The following is a 17,622-nucleotide window of genomic DNA, read 5'->3' on the forward strand; positions in this document are numbered from 1 at the left end:
TCATGTTCGTTTGATGGATACAAATGGAAAAATTGCGTTTCCGATAACAATATTGAATATACAGTTAGTTATTATCCATTGTGTAAACGATTGTTGCAGGAATTTGTTTGAGCTTTCGGAAATATTAAAGATCGGAAGAAGTTTTCGAGAGTTTTCAACTGATTCGTTACTACCAATTACAGGGCAAAATCAGCCTCTCTGTGCATTTACTGATTTAAATAATAGCTATGAACCTTGCAAAAAATCTATATCAATTTAGAAAGGGAAACTTGCGGTTGATACCGCAGGAAAAACGTTTTTTGCTTCTGTTAATGGTTAAATTACTTTACACCTCATCTTAGCAGTTTCTAACCAAACATGTTGCCTTCAAATGGAGCACTTTTTAATTACTGGTTTTTCAGGAAATTCAATCCTCATAAAAAGTCCTGAAACTGAGAGAGAGAGCTTGTCCAACTCAGAAAATCCCTTTTTCATACATATTCACACTCGACAAAATGAAGCCGATTAGTTTGTATGGTTGTATCGCAAATGCGTTACTAAGGTAAAACATGGGCGATGCAAGAATGGGGAATCAAAGGCTATAATCTATATGAAAAAGCCAATATAGGGGCTTTGAGTTCCCACCAATAAGATCATGCTAGATGAAGAGCTCTGATAACCAAGAAGTATCACAATAGATCTGCGAAAGTCGCACTGAAGAATTCCGCATGCCAGATCCCCTATCAACATAAATATAGTCCGTTCAGCCTATCCCCAAAATTTTCTGTAGACTAGTCGCTTCGCTATCAAAAATCATGGAGAGAGCAGTAAACCATCATATCCTCAAATATTTGGAAAGATTCACCATCTTGAGCGATCATCAATACGGTTTTCGTAAACAAAGAGCAACAGGCGACCTTCTATTGTATGTCACCCATATTTGGAATAACGCAATCGAGAAACAGAGTGTCAAGAGCTGTAGCGCTGTAGCTGTAGGCCTTTGACCGTATGTGGCATGAGGGTTTGCTGGGCAAACTTCGAAGCTATGGCTTGTCGTATCTTTTTTGTGTATGACTATTGAGCTTCCTGAAAGAACGTTTCCTGAAAGTGGGCAATATAGATCTCAACGGATCAATATTGTCTCCAATCCTCTTTTTACTGTATATCAACGACTTATGGGAAACAACCAAGAATCCAATATATTGCTTTACGGACGACAGCATACTTGTCTTGTCATTCCATTTGGATTCCAGGACATCGGCTGTGGATGCTCATTTTCACCGGTAGCAGAAAGTTGCATATCTTAATGAGGATTGAAGAGTAATTTCGAATTGGGGTGAAAGTAATCAGGTTCAATTAAATGCCACAAAAACCCAGGCATCGGTTTTTACCAAAAAGTCGTCGAACCGGATCAGGACAGACAATTCCGCTTTCTGCTCCGATAAATCTGTCAGGGATTTTTTTTGTACCTTGGGAGCTGTCTGACTTGTCCATTTAGTCCAAGTCTCCAGGAACCACTGCAGCCTCTTGGGCTTATTGCGTTTGTTCTCCCATCTTCTCATGACACCCATTCCATCAGTCTCGTTCCCTGTACTAGTTTGTACAGATTCCGTGTTGGGTGTTCGTCATATTCTTCTGGACGTAATTTCATACGTCCATATATTGCCTGCCTCCTGTGATTCAGTGCCTCACATTCGCATAAGATGTGTAGAGCTGTTTCAATCCCTTCGTTGCATAATCTGCAGCTGAGGTCTCCATTGTACAGCCCCATTTTATTCTGGTGTTCTCTGAGCGGACAATGACCGGTTAGTAACCCTGTAATTATTCTGAGCGGATCCCTACTATATTGAAGTAGTTCTTCGGTTCTTTTCTCAGACGGTCAGGGGTTAAAATGGACACCAATATATCTTGGCGCAATCATATCACTGGAATGGCAGAGGCTGTTGCTCAAAAGCTTGGAACACTGTTTCGAACCAGAAAACTATACACACCTCAGCAACGTTTGATGCTTTATAAAGCTCAGATCAGACCTTCTTTGGAGTATTGCTCTCTAGTATGGAGCTCCGCCCCCAAACATACACATACCCTGAAGCTGCTGGATTTCATCCAGAAAAGAGCCATCCGCCCAACTGCAGACGCGAACATCACTGACAACCTTGATAGTCTGGAACATCGAAGAACGCTTGAAGATTTGTCTCTCTTTTATAGATACTTTCAAGGTAAGTGTTCAAGTGACTTGGCACATTCGATTTCACCAAGAGCGGTACATATCAGAAATACGCGACGGACTGTGGCTGCTTATCGTTTTGAGGTTCAACTCAGTACACCTCGCACTCCACTGTTTAAAAAACTCTTACATTTGGGGAACTTCGCTAGAGTGAATAAACTTCCTGTAAACGTTTTTCCAGATGAATTTCATTTCCAGTGATTCAAATCCAATGTGAATCACTACTTTCGCACAGGTACAGCTCTTAAAGTGCCTTAAGGATTTTTCTGTAGTGCTTTCTGAACAATTATTTTGCATCGCTGGAAGAAGTATAAATAGTTAAGAGGAGACTGTTTAAAAAATGTTGAAAAAATGTCTTGTATCTTTGTTAGTTTGGAAACTTTTCAGACAGCCCTCGTGTGTATATCAGTCTTGATTCAGGGTGTGTGAATCAGTGATACATGCATAACATGTCTGTCAATTATTTTGTTTTCGCATTTTCTATGCAAATGTAATGAGACTTTGATTGGTTTACTGTCACGAATTTTTGTCGGATTGAGGATTTACTTCAAGCTTTTTAAGAGCTTAGTTCCTGAAAAGAAATATGGAAACAAAATTCAAATTCTCTAACACCCTGTATTCTGCATGAAGGCGTTCAGTCGAAGTAAATGTGATACTGTGCATATTTAAAGTTGACGACACTCTCGAAGTCCAAAAAAACCAATACAGAGAAAGCCGAACTTGTCCACGTGGACTCTAGACTTGGGGGTTCGTATTGGATAATTTTCACTAACCGATTTTTATAATTTGGCTAAATTGAATTTGAAGTCATGATACGGTGAAGAATAGAAATCGGGAAATGTTATCGCCGTCGTGTTCAATTCAGGAACTGATCGCGATTTGAATTTCGAAATTCGATATTGGTGAAGTGATAATTACTTAAAAATTTTGTTATTTGTTCGAAATGTGGCGTCCTTGGACAAGTACTAATAGTAATAACGAGTGTGATAACAACGCAGACTTTTTCCTGAGTAGTGATTCCAATAGCGATGGTGAACATTCCAGAAAAGAGATACTAGTGAATAAGATTCGGATGCATTTGAATATTGAAACACAGAAAATATGTTTCAATGTTTATAAGAATCTGCATCTCAAGTTTGGTTTTCAGGGAACAAACTATTAAAAGCAACATCAGATTTGACCGAAATTCCTTTCTCAACTGTACGTAAAATAGTCAAAAACAAACCTCATCAATGCAAGACGCGATCTTATACAGAATTACCAAAATTTTCAGATTGGCATCTGATAAAATCATTGAAAAAAAACAGTATACGACTGTTTCAAGAGCAATGAGATTCCCACAACTGAAATAATGGGGAAAAAATTTAATACTTCCGGCCATAACGTGAGCTGATCTGACAAAACTCTTCAGAATTGAATAAAGAAACTAGGATTTAGATTTAAAATGATAAACAAACGTCAAGCAGTTATGGAAAGCAGAAGAATAGCAGAATTGCGTAACAAATACTCAGAACAAATAACTTAATATCGACTTGAAGATGAGGATAAGAAAAACAGAAAGAAGGAAAAAAAAGAATGCAAAAATTAAAAAGAATTAAAAGAAGGAAAATCAAAACGAGAAGAAAAAAATGTGTATGTATTGAAATTTTCAGATAACTCACATAAAACAAGAAATGAAAAAAAATAAATAAAAAGAAAATGAAAACAAATATTGAAAAATGAATGGAATAGTAAGAGAAAAACAAAAAGAAAAATAACTCATTAGTACTAACTAAATACTAACCTTTAGAAATAAATAAGAATGTATTATAAATCTATAAAATATCAAAATATTATAGAAATTTCACATGTTAAAATAGACTGGCAAATTGGTTATACCAACGCCATTTGAACTCATCACACATACAACAACGGCAAATTTTCTATTTGGACAAATCTTGGTATGACACTCACGGCACTGTTACGAAAGGGTGGACTGATGGTTCGAGAATATGTACGCCTAACATGCCTGCAAACAAAGGATCGCGACTAATCATTGTGCATTGCAGGGTAGCGAATTCTTTGAAGTTATGTGGAAAAAACTTGAGGACTGCAATGTTGACTATCATAAGAAGATGGAAGCTATTATTTTTGAGGAATGGTTTGAAAACACATCGATCCCAAATTTGGATGCGAATAGTGTAATAGTTCTCGACAACGCTTCCTATCATTCGCGACAGCTCATCAAAGTACCGAATAAAAATTCGAGGAAAGATGAAATACAAAGTTTTTTAATGGATAACAGTTTGTATCATGCAGATAACCATACCGAAAACCAACTAAGTACTTGTAGTTTTACAGGCAAAAACATTCGAAAAAGTGTATGCCCTTGAGAGTATAGCTGAAAAGTAGTGAGGACACACTATACTGAGACTTCCTCCCTATTTTTGTGTATTCAATCCGATCGAGTGGATTTGGGGGAACTTGAAACAAAGCATAAGGCGTAAAAATATATATATATATATATATATATATATATATATATATATATATATATATATATATATATATATATATATATCATTATATCTATTTTTGTTATAGTTATTGTGATTCTTATATAATCAAAAATGATTATCGAATATCGAAATAAGTTAGCTCTCTCTACCTATATTATTCAAGGAAAGTTGTTGGAAGGTTGTTAGAAGTCCATATCTACAATAATTCCATTATAGCTTCGATCGCTTTTCCACTTCCTCATGCATATAATCTGGTTACTAACATTTCCCCAATATATGCAGGTATGTGTTATGTGTGATATAGTTATTCTATGCATTTTATGTATTTTGCACACGTTTGAATAAAGCAATACGGAACACACGAAGCGAGTCAACTCGAAACTGATGCAAATTATTTGTTAAATGGCTTTGTTGAATTAACAATATGCATCTGAATCAGGAAATTGCTATTTATTGTTGGAGGGATCAGTTTGTTGAAATGGTGCAAAATGGATGAAATATAATGCCTCGATATTGGTTATGTCAGTTATTCACAGGATAATACAGTAGCCGTATATAAATAATTGACAAATAATTCTACATTGTTCAGAGATAATTGGATCATTTCGATCAGCGTTGTCTCCAGATGACGTCAAATTATTTAGCTATACGAACATGTGGGTAAATAACATGGTTTCTGGAGAGAGAGGTCAGATGGACTTCATATATACCTTTGCACATTGCCTATTGCACAAATCGATTTATTGCAGATTGCAACAGACTTTTGGTCGACACTAGAAGTCACAGCATTCTAGAAATGATCTTTAACTTTATGCCTCCAACTGTCAACTATGAACTGCCTTCAAGTACTGTTCCCGAGTAGAGGGGACTGGATCCTCTGGGAGAAGAAAATATTTGAAGCAGATAGTTGTTGGTTCACAGATGGATCAGAAACACCTTCCCGTTCTGATGCAGGTGTTTTCAATCACAGACCCAGGACCTACCTAGGAACCTATGCGACTGTATTTCAAACGGAAATTCACGCTATTGCCTTGTGTGCGGAGAGATTGGAAGAATCCAAACTCATACACAGGACAATTGAAAAATTCTCGGACAGTCAAGCGGCGTTGGAAGCTCTTGGTGTTCCTACCTAGCAACGTCTTAATCAGTAGCAAATTGACAAAAACGACTGTCCTCGATAGAAAAACTCAACAGATTGTCTCTGGTCTGGATTCTTGGTCATACTAGCCTGGAAGACAATGAGACTGTTGACTTCCTCGCAAAGGAGGGTGCTGCAAGCAGCTTCTTCAGACCAGTCATTAGCATCGCCCCAGGCTTTTCCAAACAAAGATTGCCACCTGGATGGCAAGAATATTTATGGACTTCTGGCAGAATCTTCCAGGATTGGCTCACTCCAAGGCGTTTATCCACCCATCGGAGCTCGATACCAAACAGTTGTTGGACTACAGTAGGTATGGACTACGATGTCTAACAGGCCGTCGTACTGGTCACTGTCATTTGAATCATCATATACAGAGACTTCGACTGTCGGAAGTCGTGTGTGTCGCCCCTGTTTGAAAAATGATGAAACAGCAGAGCATATACTTTGTGCCTGCCCCGCTGGGGACTAACTCAGGTTCTTAGAGTTCTGCAGATCCGTACAATTACCATCTGACCTGAAAGACCACCCACTATACAAACTAATCGGCTTCGTTAAGAAGCTGGGTTTATTTGGCCGAGTGTGAATAGGTGGAAATCACAATAAACGCTTCGCGAACGTTCTAGATGTCGCGTCGCTTAGACAGATTCCCAGCAACAATCTTATCGGCTTCTACAGACTTCCATTACAATATATAAACACTACCAACCCGCAGATCGGAGAAATCTAGTTGAAAGTGCGGTACGAAGTGATCTAAAAGGGCGATAGACATTTAAGTATTAGTCTGAAGTTTCAGTTGAAGTGTTTGTTGTGTTGTATTATTGGTGTAGCAGTGGAATAAAGTTATTTGTACAGCTTAGTCAATTATTGTCAAGGAGAAAAACGTTACTGTATCAATATCAGACGTGTTGTAGTAACTTCGAGAAACCCAACTTCCTGCAGAATGAAGCCCCAATACAAAGTCACAGCCAGATGTGACTTTCTGCTTAATTTATCGTTCATTATTCATGACAACTGAATATTTTATTTGTGAACCGAAATTTGACGACATAATTACTCTTCAGTGTCACTATTTTTCGTTTTGGAATGCCGTAGATATTTGGAATTTCTTCCTGACGTTTTGATGGCGCAAGTGGCTACCTTCTTCAGTAGTTTATACATCCTGGATCAAAATCCGATGACCCAGGATGTATGAACTATTTTGTCATAATACTTTTCTGGCGATTTTTATGAGCACTGATTATTGTTTCCTCCATCACATCATTTCTGTGATTCTTGTTTAACCACTTTCATCATTTTTGCTCAACATTATTCATATTTCCGGACGCAGTATTGATGAGGGTGTGATAAATTGTCATACAAAGTGTATCATTTTTCCTGATTAAAGTATTCTACTTCTCCCCAGAAAATAATCCATGTTCTGTATCAACCACTGAGGACTATTGATTACATACAAATGTTTATGTAACAAGTATATTACATTTTCAACGCCAACATAATGCATTTCACGCACGTTTAGTTTAGCGAAGCAATATGCAACGAGCTGCTTTGAAACTAATTACTTGTTCAATGAGTCGTTGAATTTGAATTAATGTGTAGTAAGCAACAATGCAATTACATTTCCAATGTCTTCGTAGCAAGTTAGAAAAATGTTATGTTTGCGAATGAAGAGATTCACATTCAAAATAAGAAACTAACCCTCCAGTTGAAAGTAATTACGGATTAATAGTTTCGAAAAAGGAGTTTCACACAGAATGAGGACTGGAACCCTTATTCCTAAAAACGAATGACTATCTTAAAAATACCGCAGAATTCTTTTCCTGAAATTAATTCTTATCAATGACATTATTTTGAGAATCATTATGGTATAGCCATGATGCATATTGGAAAATGCATTGAAAGTTTGATAATTTTTTGATAGATGATAATGAATTATGTTATTACGAATTGGTTTTGCCCCAAAATTCTTACCGTTGAACATTTTTTGAGGTCTGTGAAAGTCGATTAGAGTTTAGTCCATGAGAAGAAGTTCATGATGATAGATAGATAGATAGATAGATGAATATGCTTTATTGTTCAAGAATGAATTCTCTTTGGCAAAGTGTGATGAAAAATGTAAATATATGTATTTTTTGAACTAAGTTTTTCATAATATTCATTGCCCTTAATACACTCCTTTGCATTGTTGCAAAATCATTCAAAATCATCAAACTCGAGTCTTTCACATTTTCTATCTCTCTGCAGAAATTTATTTGGTTCACCCCATGGTTGTAAAATGTATTTCCAATGCAATTTTTTGTCTTGTCATCTGTTTACCATTTAAAATTTATTTACGATAGCATATTTCATTCTGAACAGAAAAATGTCTCATGGGTTTTTTGCCCAAAATGAACAAGTTTGCAGCAGAAAACTATTTTAGGAACAACTACAGAGACACATCGTCATAAATGCGAAAATACTAAAACTAATCTATCTAGTAGGTCTCTATTAGCGATAGTTACAATTAAATTGATATGACGCTGTCAGTTTGTGAATTTTCGAAATTGAATTAATACTAATTGTGTGTTATTGTTCTGTTCTTGATTTGTTACTTTAATAATTCACTTGTTATTAAAATGGCATACACAAATGGGGAAATGGCTGATATGCATTACGTTTACGGTCTGTCGCAGAGGAATGGGTTAGAAGCTTCTAGAAGATATGCTGAAATGTATCCCCAACGGCAGCATCCTTCACATAGAATATTTGTTCGACTTCATCAAAGATTACGAGAATATGGTTCATTCGACAAAAGAACACAGGATTGTGGTCGCCATCGAGAAGTACGAACACCACAGCTTGAGGAAGCAGTACTTAATTTGATTGAAGAATAACTAACTACCGGTACAAGGAAGATTGCTTTCCAGCTAAATGTTGATCATATGACGGTATTTCGCATTTTAAAGGAACAATTCTTATACCTTTACCATCTGCAACGATTGCAGGCACTGTTACCGCAAGACTTTCCGACCGTCTTGAATTTTGCAATCGGATGCTGGAAATGAATAAAAGAATTTGTGACTTTCTGAAGACGATAGAATTCACAGACGAATGTAGTTTTTCTCGGGACAAGATTATTGATTTTCATAATTACTACATATGGGCTGATGAAAACCCTCACGATAATGTCGAAACTAACCATCAAGAACAGTTTTCTCTTAACGTATGGCTCGGAGTTATTGGGGATTATTTAATTGGGCCTCATTTTCTACCTCCTCGATTAAATGGTGAGGCATACGTTCAATTTTTAAGAGAAGTGCATCCAGTACTGCTGGAGAAAGTTCCTTTGGGCGTCAGAAGGGATTTGTTATGTTTATGCATGGTGGGGTTCTCGCCCATTTTAGTCAAGTAGCACGTCAGCATCTAACTGAAACATATGCAAATCAGTGGATAGCTCAAGGAGGACCACAGAACAGGCCCGCTTGATCCCCGGATCTCAATCCTCTCGATTTCTCTATTTGGGGCCATTTACAGCATTTGGTTTATTGTCCTCCTGTTCGCGATGTAGAGGACTTAAGAAACCGCATCATCGATGCGTGCAGGGTAATCAGAGAGACTCCAGGAATATTTGAGCGAATACGTGTATCAATGCGCCGAAGTCTAGACGCATGCGTAATGTCTGAAGGTAGACATATTGAATATTTACTATGATTTCTACATGTTGTGTGTTTTGTTAATAATAAATCAGTTTTGTTTATTACCCTTTAATCGTTTAATACAGGTACTAACTACAAAATAACAATAAATCTAGTTCGCATTTATGACGATGTATCTCTGTAGTTGTTCGTAAAATAATTTTTTGCTGCGAACTGGTTTATTTTGCGCAAAAAACCCAAGAGACATTTTTTGTTTAGAATGAAACAGGCTATCGGAGATAAATTTTTAAATGGTAAACAAATATTAAGACAAAAAGTTACATTGGAAATAAATTTTAGGGGTTGCGTTTTCCACCCCTTACAACCATGGGGTAAACCGAATAAATTACTGGCTAAGTGTATTTTTGGTAGTACAAAACGTCAGGTTAATTTCAATATTGTAACTTTTTTAGTGCTTGTGAAAAAAATTGTTATACAAATTTTATGTACCCCCTTTAAGGGGCTGTATCTTAACAAGGGATGCGCCAATGAAGTTTCTTTATATGAAAGATAGTATCGTTTTTTCGATGAGGAATCACCTCCTTAAATGTTTTACACTTATTCAGTTACACCCTGTATATCAACTCTGATGAATGAAATCTTTTATCCATTTCCTTTCATGTCATTTTATTCAATGCCGGACCTGCCTTGATCGACTACTCTCATCGTTCGAGTGCCAATGCACAGCTCCTTTACCTCGTCATAAACTGAAAGTGTTTTCTGTAGTAATGAAACCATGAAGAGGTTTCATAATCATTTATATACATGAAAGATGTTGCAAGGTCAAGTTCAAACTTTGTTTAATTATTTCGTAGAAAGTGAGTCGGTATTGAAGAATATATCAGATATTTCAGACGGTTATTGTTCAACCAGCACAATTGAATTGAAGTAGTAGAAACTAGGTACTCAAATCGAAAGGAAATCGTGAAGGACATTTATAGATTCAATATGAAGTAGTTCCGTGTTTGAAAATGGGTGCAACCTTTATTATTCCAAATGAACCATCACATTTTCAACTAAAATATTTGATAAACAAATGTTTCCGCATATACCAGAATACTTTTTCCAAGGCACATTCCTTTGGCTAAATTCAAACCATCAAGAGAGAATACTAGGTAAGGGTTTTCAGTTCTGCATTTCCAATAAATTATTCAGTGATTGATTCAATAACCAGAGTTTTTTAGAATATACAGTTATTCATCCAACAGATATTCATCATTCAGAAAAATTGACCAGTGAAAAAAACTGTTGAGTATATATTTCACGACGGCCCAATTAGAAAATCACTTCAATTAGTACTCTTCATTTTATCTTCTGTTTTTTTTCATCACTGAGAAATGCGAAAAATCAATAATAAATCTATAAAAATACATTGAACTCGTTTACTCGTATATCAAATGATATCATAGTATGTCATAATAAGACTGAATTTGGTAGTGGTAAAAGGAGCGCGTTTACATATGGAAATTACATTTTCATCAGTTTCTCCGAACCGCTGCTATATTTTCGGAGACTGAAATTTTGTATCTATGTTCGTTTCATGTCGTAGATGTGCAGTACGGAAGGATGTTTTGATATTCCAACAGGGGCGTCAGCAGCAGGGGAAAAAGAAGCGTTACTCCATACTCTTAAATTTCCGGTGGGTGAATTTATATTTAGTATCAGCATTGCATCCATACGGAGCCGGGGCGTGTCATTAGTCACTAATAACACATTCACTTATAAGAATGATCTCCGTTGAGTGGTAGAATAGCGTAAGCTTAGCTCCGCCAAGATAAAAATAAAGACTTTCACTAGTTCGGACTTCCATTGTCTACTATATAAAATGATTTGAAATCCCTGAAACAACTATAAAAGAAGAATTGAAAATGAGTAGCTGAAAATAATAATTATATTAACCAAAATAAACCTGAAATGAAATAATAGTGAAATAAAATACAAGTAAAATAGAACAATTGAACAAATAAAAATAAAGAAATGAACAAAATGAAAAAAGAAAGAAAATAAAAATAAAAAAGTGAAGAGATTCCAAGTCACGTTAGTTCACGGCGTTTCGATTGTTAGTATCTGCAATCGTCTTCGGGTGATGACTAGACTGATTCCTCCGAGAGATGACTATTTATAGGTCATTCGAGTACTTTCACTTATCCCCGCTTTCCATTTTCCGCTTCACTGGTTAATTATATTAACCAAAATAAACCTGAAATGAAATAATAGTGAAATAAAATACAAGTAAAATAGAACAATTGAACAAATAAAAATAAAGAAATGAACAAAATGAAAAAAGAAAGAAAATAAAAATAAAAAAGTGAAGAGATTCCAAGTCACGTTAGTTCACGGCGTTTCGATTGTTAGTACCTGCAATCGTCTTCGGGTGATGACTAGACTGATTCCTCCGAGAGATGACTATTTATAGGTCATTCGAGTACTTTCACTTATCCCCGCTTTCCATTTTCCGCTTCACTGGTTCCGTGGGAGATGACCGTTTAGGGTGAAGTTGGCCATTTTTCGCTTGATGATGGATTTCCATATGTTGAGTATTTCTACGCTGGCTTGGCTGAATACGTTGTTGGACAACATGTATGCGGCTTCCTTGAATTTTCTCCTAAACCAATGTTCCTCTCTGTGCAAGATCTCAGCTTGGGACCACTCGATGTTATGTTGATGGGTCCAAATATGGTCTGCTATTTCTGATTTGCTGGTTTCCCCTCGCTGTGTGTGTTTCTTGTTCTCGGCAATGCGAACATTCAATGGCCTCTTAGTTTCACCAATATAGGATTTTCCGCACCCACAGGGTATCCGGTAAATGCAATTCTTGGAATCGCAGTCCGCGTTTGGTGGCCTGATTTTCGTGAGGCTGCTACGGATAGTGTTCCCGGATCTGAAGCAGGTTCTGATGTTGTACTTCTATTGATCAAATTGATATAGTTTACTCACCGGTTCTCAAGTGTATCCACATTGTCACAAGTGAACAAAATTCAGGTACTCAATTAAGCTAAGTACCTTTATTATTACCTACAGTGTGGTTATATAAGGGTTAATGTATTGAAACATTTTTAGTTCAATGCATAAGTTTGAAAATGTATTTAAAAGATGAAGCTGCAGTAACGTTAGTTACAAATAAATGTGGTGAAAAATATAGAAATTTTCGAAACTCTTTTCTTCATAATGATTTTTTACCACGTAGGAACAGCTACATCCATCAATTCATTGAAAAAAAAATCAACAAATCCAAAAAAATTTTAAGTAAAATAGAAAATGCAAGACTCATTTGGTCGTAATTTCGATAGTTCTTGGGATTTATAAAATATCTTTGGCATCGATTGAAACAAAGCTCCACCCCAGTATATTGTTACGTGCCAAAGTATTGCCACGTAACAAACATTTGAAGGAATAATTCATGGGTACTCTTCACCTTTTAAATAGACAACCAGTTCATCGAGGAGATGTATAATGGGTTGCATATCAAACATAGCAGAAATAAATGAAAACTAAAATAGCATAGTTTATATAAAAAGAAGAGATTATCATTCAAAACACAAGAGAAAGAGTATATCTAGATGCACAAAGAACCGTAACAGAATGCACAGTATTTGAATCATCAAGTCGTCTCTTATTAAAAACAATTTTATTCAGTATCAGGAATTATCACACTCGAACACTATCTGGCCACGTTTCGTCTGCCGATGGTACGATGCCTATATTATATCGGTAATTCCAGTAAATATGCATCCATTTTAATGCTCGTAGCAATAATTTTTGAAAATTGATCCGATCTCTGTAATTTGTTTACATTCTTTGTGGTCGAGTAGTCACTGGTCCAATAGTACCTGGAAATAACATTCAAAAAAATAAATCAGAGAAATATAGTGATTTAATATTATGTAGTAGTATAACTTGTTACTTACCTAACGAATATTTATTGTACAGAATCAGATATAGAATTAATTAGTAAATTGTAAACTTTATATGTGTCGTTTGTCAAATTCTTGTCAACTGCTCAGTAGGTATTGGATGTCACTGATTGTAGATGACTGAGCTGGTCAATTCAAGTTCCGGGCGGCAATATTTGAATTTAGTTATTTAAACGTATCACAAGTGACGTTACGCAACCGTTAACGGTCCCAACTGTTGTTATTGAATTTTCCGCGAATTTTAGAACATATAGAACAGAGGAATAGATGTAGGTAACTCCAGAGTATTGTGAGAAGCATAAAAAGGGGACAGGAAGGAAAAAAAGGGAGGAGGGGCAGTCAGTAATGGTTGTGCATGGGAGCAAGACGTCTTCTCTGTATTTTATGGTGGAATTTGTGGTTTTTACCAATTACGAAAAGCATTTCGAGTTTCAAACAGAGCAGACGATTCAAGGCGCAAGATTTAGTGTTTTCTTGCGACATCATCGACAGATTGTCGGATCCAAGGTTCCAGGCCAACTTCATTCCGAAGTCACCCCTGCTTTCTACACTGCATGGTATAAAGCAGTTTAGCAGCCCTCCATATTGCAGGAATAAGTTATAACAAGATAAGTGCTAGGTAACGCCTGGGGTGAGTTATCATATTTTCCAATTCCTGCATGCTGCAACCTTCCTTGTTGCTTACGCGACAGTCAACAGCTGAATAACAACCAGTAATAGTCATCATCGAAGAATTTCCAGTTAGCTTGATCACACCGAACGCTTCATGCATGCTATGCATAGACTATAGTGCACATAATAGTGACATCCGCTTCGCAGACAGCCATCTCACCGAATTAGTAATTGTCGGTTTCATATTGTTCATATGTTTCATATTTATAATAATATTTCATATACAACTGGGGTAGCTGCCATTGTAGATGAGGTGTGATCACACAAGCTCTTATTTGTTTTTAATTAGATTCAGAAGGCCTTTCCATACTTATTGTTGTGTATTAATTTATAAATCAATAAATCAGGTTAATTTCAAAACATCACCCTAGTGGTGGATTCATTTACCTTACCCACCCCCTACAAAACCGCTAGGCTAGCCAAGTGGTCATTCTTAACCAATCACCACAGTAACATATATTTTTTTTTGTTAGAAGTGACCATATAAATAAATTTGTTACTCATCGAAGATAAAGGTGAAATATCATCGTTTAGACCAAGATTATAATTATAAGAATTTATAACGTAACAATATATTTCTCATGTCGAAGAACAGGCCATGTTCTCCACTATTGAATGAATTTCTTATAGTCCAGTCATCTTGGTAAGTTCACCTTGGAATTTGAGATATACCACTATAAACTCATATAAAAGTTGTCTCGTAACCTACATATGGTAGGGTGTACGCAACTATTGAAATCGTCACAAAGGTCACAAAAATCGATGTTTCACACAATTTTTGCAAATATCTCGTTTCCTGTGTTTTTTTTGCTATTTATATACTTCAATACAGGATGGAGGGTGAATCATAATTTGAGCCAACCGGTTGTCCCGGTGACGCCATATAAAGTTTATTAATTATGGATAAATACATAATTATGGATAATACAAGACTGAATATTGAATAAAAATAGCGAAAAACCTATTGAAAATGAGATATTTGCAAAAATTGATTTTTGTGCCCTTCGACCTTAGATTTTGATAATAACATACACTCTGCTATGTGTAGGTTTTGAAATTTTTTTCAAGATGTCAAAATAGAAATTTATACGAGTTTACATCTGGGTATCTCAAATTCTGAGACAACCACCTGATTGTTGTTAGTTACGATTTGAACACCATATCACCCGAAAATTGAAGAATGCATATATGTCATCAATACTTATTTACAGTCAATAACACTTTTTGAACTGGGAATTGAAAATGCACTTGTTAATAGTTTAGTTCTCTGGCACTCCAATCATTGTAAAGTAATCTATGGACCATGTATGGACAATTCTAATGTAAGAGTACAAAAGTTTCAACATTCTTGTTGGAGAATGATATATGAAATACGGCGTCCTATCCGTATTTCACATGAATCAAAGGATACGAGATGGCTTAGTATCATATAGCATGTTTTTTGCAGAATTTTGAAAAATAAAATCCCTCAATATTTATATCAAAAAGTTGGAGCTAGGACTAATGTCCATCATTTGAACTTGCGATGGAGGATCATGCTAACTACACCCAAGCTGAAATAGAAGTATTTTAATGATTTTTCTTCTGTTATATAGCTACTTTGGACAATGACCTGAATGCACATAACCTTTCGTTGTCTTATGATGCATTCAAATTCAGGTATAAACGATTCTTTTCCAGTCAAAATTAGGTTATTCCCTGTAACATTTCATAATGATTATGAAATTTCACTTATCAACCATAGGTAGAGAACAAATTATATCTTTAGAGTTCGAATATTTATATTTCACTTTTCTTTTCGTGTGTGTATGTCTTCATTCGCTTTTCAAGGGGACTGTGGAAGAATTGGCTCAGAGTCTGACGGTTCTCTTGTTGTTTACCTTCATCAGATTTTTTTGTATTGAAAAATCACCCTGTATTACGTTATATATTGGTCAATAATACATATATTATTATAATTACTGGACAGGATCAACGTAGGTATATCAACCAATTGCAATTCAACAAACAAATAGTCTTTTTCCAGCTTCTAATATTCCTAAATTGAATCAATGCAAATAAATTGTAGTGATCGACATTTGGAGAACGTTTACTTTTTCTCTAAAGTAATTAATTTTTCTTTCTCTAATGAAAAAAATTGAATAGCATATCAGTACTGAATACAGAATTCCTATTTCACTGGCAGCGCAAGTAAATATCAACAGTGTCATTATTCAAATAAATAAACACTCCCATTCCACACGATAACGAGAAACTGTTGCTTACCTTCAAATCCTGCAAATTGTCATTGAAAACAAATCACTTCACACAGGTGCAACCTTATAACATACATCAACAATTGAAAAATAATTCAACCTCGAGGCAGCAGTTCCCAGAGCAACGTCTCTAACAACAAAATTTCGAAGATCGCAATCACGCGCGACGCCTTTGGACCTACAAAGACGTCTGGAGCGTCTGATGCAAGGACGCTTCGAATACTAAGCGCTCATAGTTTTGAATCAACAACAACACCTGCGAGCGATGTCGGCGGCCTTCGGAAGCGTTCGCTGTCTCCTGATATTGCAGGATTCAATTAGCAGGATTGCAGGATTGACTGAGGATTGTTTTTTTTGTATGCTCGTAATTGAGCTGTTATTGTTTGTGATAGTTCCACTGAAGTGTGTGGATTTGTTGGGATTGTTTTCAATGAATTTGAACTTGATTAGACAGTTCTTTGGCTTCCGACAATGCAATGCCAGACTTTTGAAATAGAGGTTTGAATTGATGTGAATATGAGTTTCTGCTGTTATTTTGTTCATATCCTTTTGTTCGTGATTGCTTTTTGACAGAAATTATTGAATACTATTCCATTTGTATTTTCCCTCCATATTGAAAAAGTTGTTTCTACGTGAGGTATCAACATATAGCCTCTTTCTGAGGTTATTTTGTTGTTTCTATCAACATTCATTGGATATTTCTACCTTCTACAATCGGTTAAATATATTGAAATTGTAATGGAGAACTTTATACACGTGTAGAAAGGGCAAACTCTTCAGTTCTCCCCGATAAGTCACTGCGTAAGTATTTTTCATAAAGAAAAATCTTCTTATCATCAGTAACTTGCCGTATTTGATAATTTTTCCTATCAAAAAATAGCTTAAAATTATACAATACTTATCTTAACGTTTCGGATACCATAACCTGCCTTCTTCTTCAGAAATGGACAAAATTTCTAGTCTATACGGAGCTTTTACTCTGCTGATAATTTCTACTTCTGAACTTCTTCAACAGATGTCAAAGAAAAGAAAGTTTTTGGCTTTCTACTACTCCATCTTGATACAAAAAAATGTGGGAATCTTCCAAAGAAAGAAAGGAAGTAATCAATTTTAAAATAAGTAATTCTATACATGGATGTGTAGATCATGCAAAGAAGTAACTTTCAGACACACACTGGAAGAAAAAGGTGTTTTCTGATATCAGTCTGTTGGTATTTCGCCAAAATTCTTACTTTTCTTCAAGACGGGTAGCTAAGTACTATCCA

General features: G+C 35.8%; 1 protein-coding gene and 1 long non-coding RNA gene across 5 annotated transcripts in view; both read right to left on the reverse strand.

Moving 5' to 3' along the window:
• Positions 1-16,584, reverse strand: part of LOC111507244 (Ig-like and fibronectin type-III domain-containing protein 2) — a 507,957-nt gene extending 491,373 nt beyond the window's left edge. For all 4 annotated transcript variants that reach the window (XM_074178771.1, XM_074178772.1, XM_074178769.1 and 1 more), the window contains exon 1: positions 16,368-16,584. The gene's annotated coding sequence lies outside the window, so the exon portion shown is untranslated. The remainder of the gene's footprint in view (positions 1-16,367) is intronic.
• Positions 13,009-14,836, reverse strand: LOC141483861 (uncharacterized). Its single transcript, XR_012466331.1, has 2 exons — positions 13,425-14,836; positions 13,009-13,346 (listed from the first exon to the last, which is right to left on the reverse strand). It is a non-coding gene; the product is annotated as an uncharacterized lncRNA (long non-coding RNA).
• Positions 16,585-17,622: the final 1,038 nt, after the last annotated feature.

Source organism: Leptinotarsa decemlineata, unplaced genomic scaffold (assembly GCF_025532065.1).
Source record: "Leptinotarsa decemlineata unplaced genomic scaffold, Ldec_3_MD MMD2_tig00004307_RagTag_RagTag, whole genome shotgun sequence".
In the NCBI taxonomy this organism is placed as follows: domain Eukaryota; kingdom Metazoa; phylum Arthropoda; class Insecta; order Coleoptera; family Chrysomelidae; genus Leptinotarsa; species Leptinotarsa decemlineata.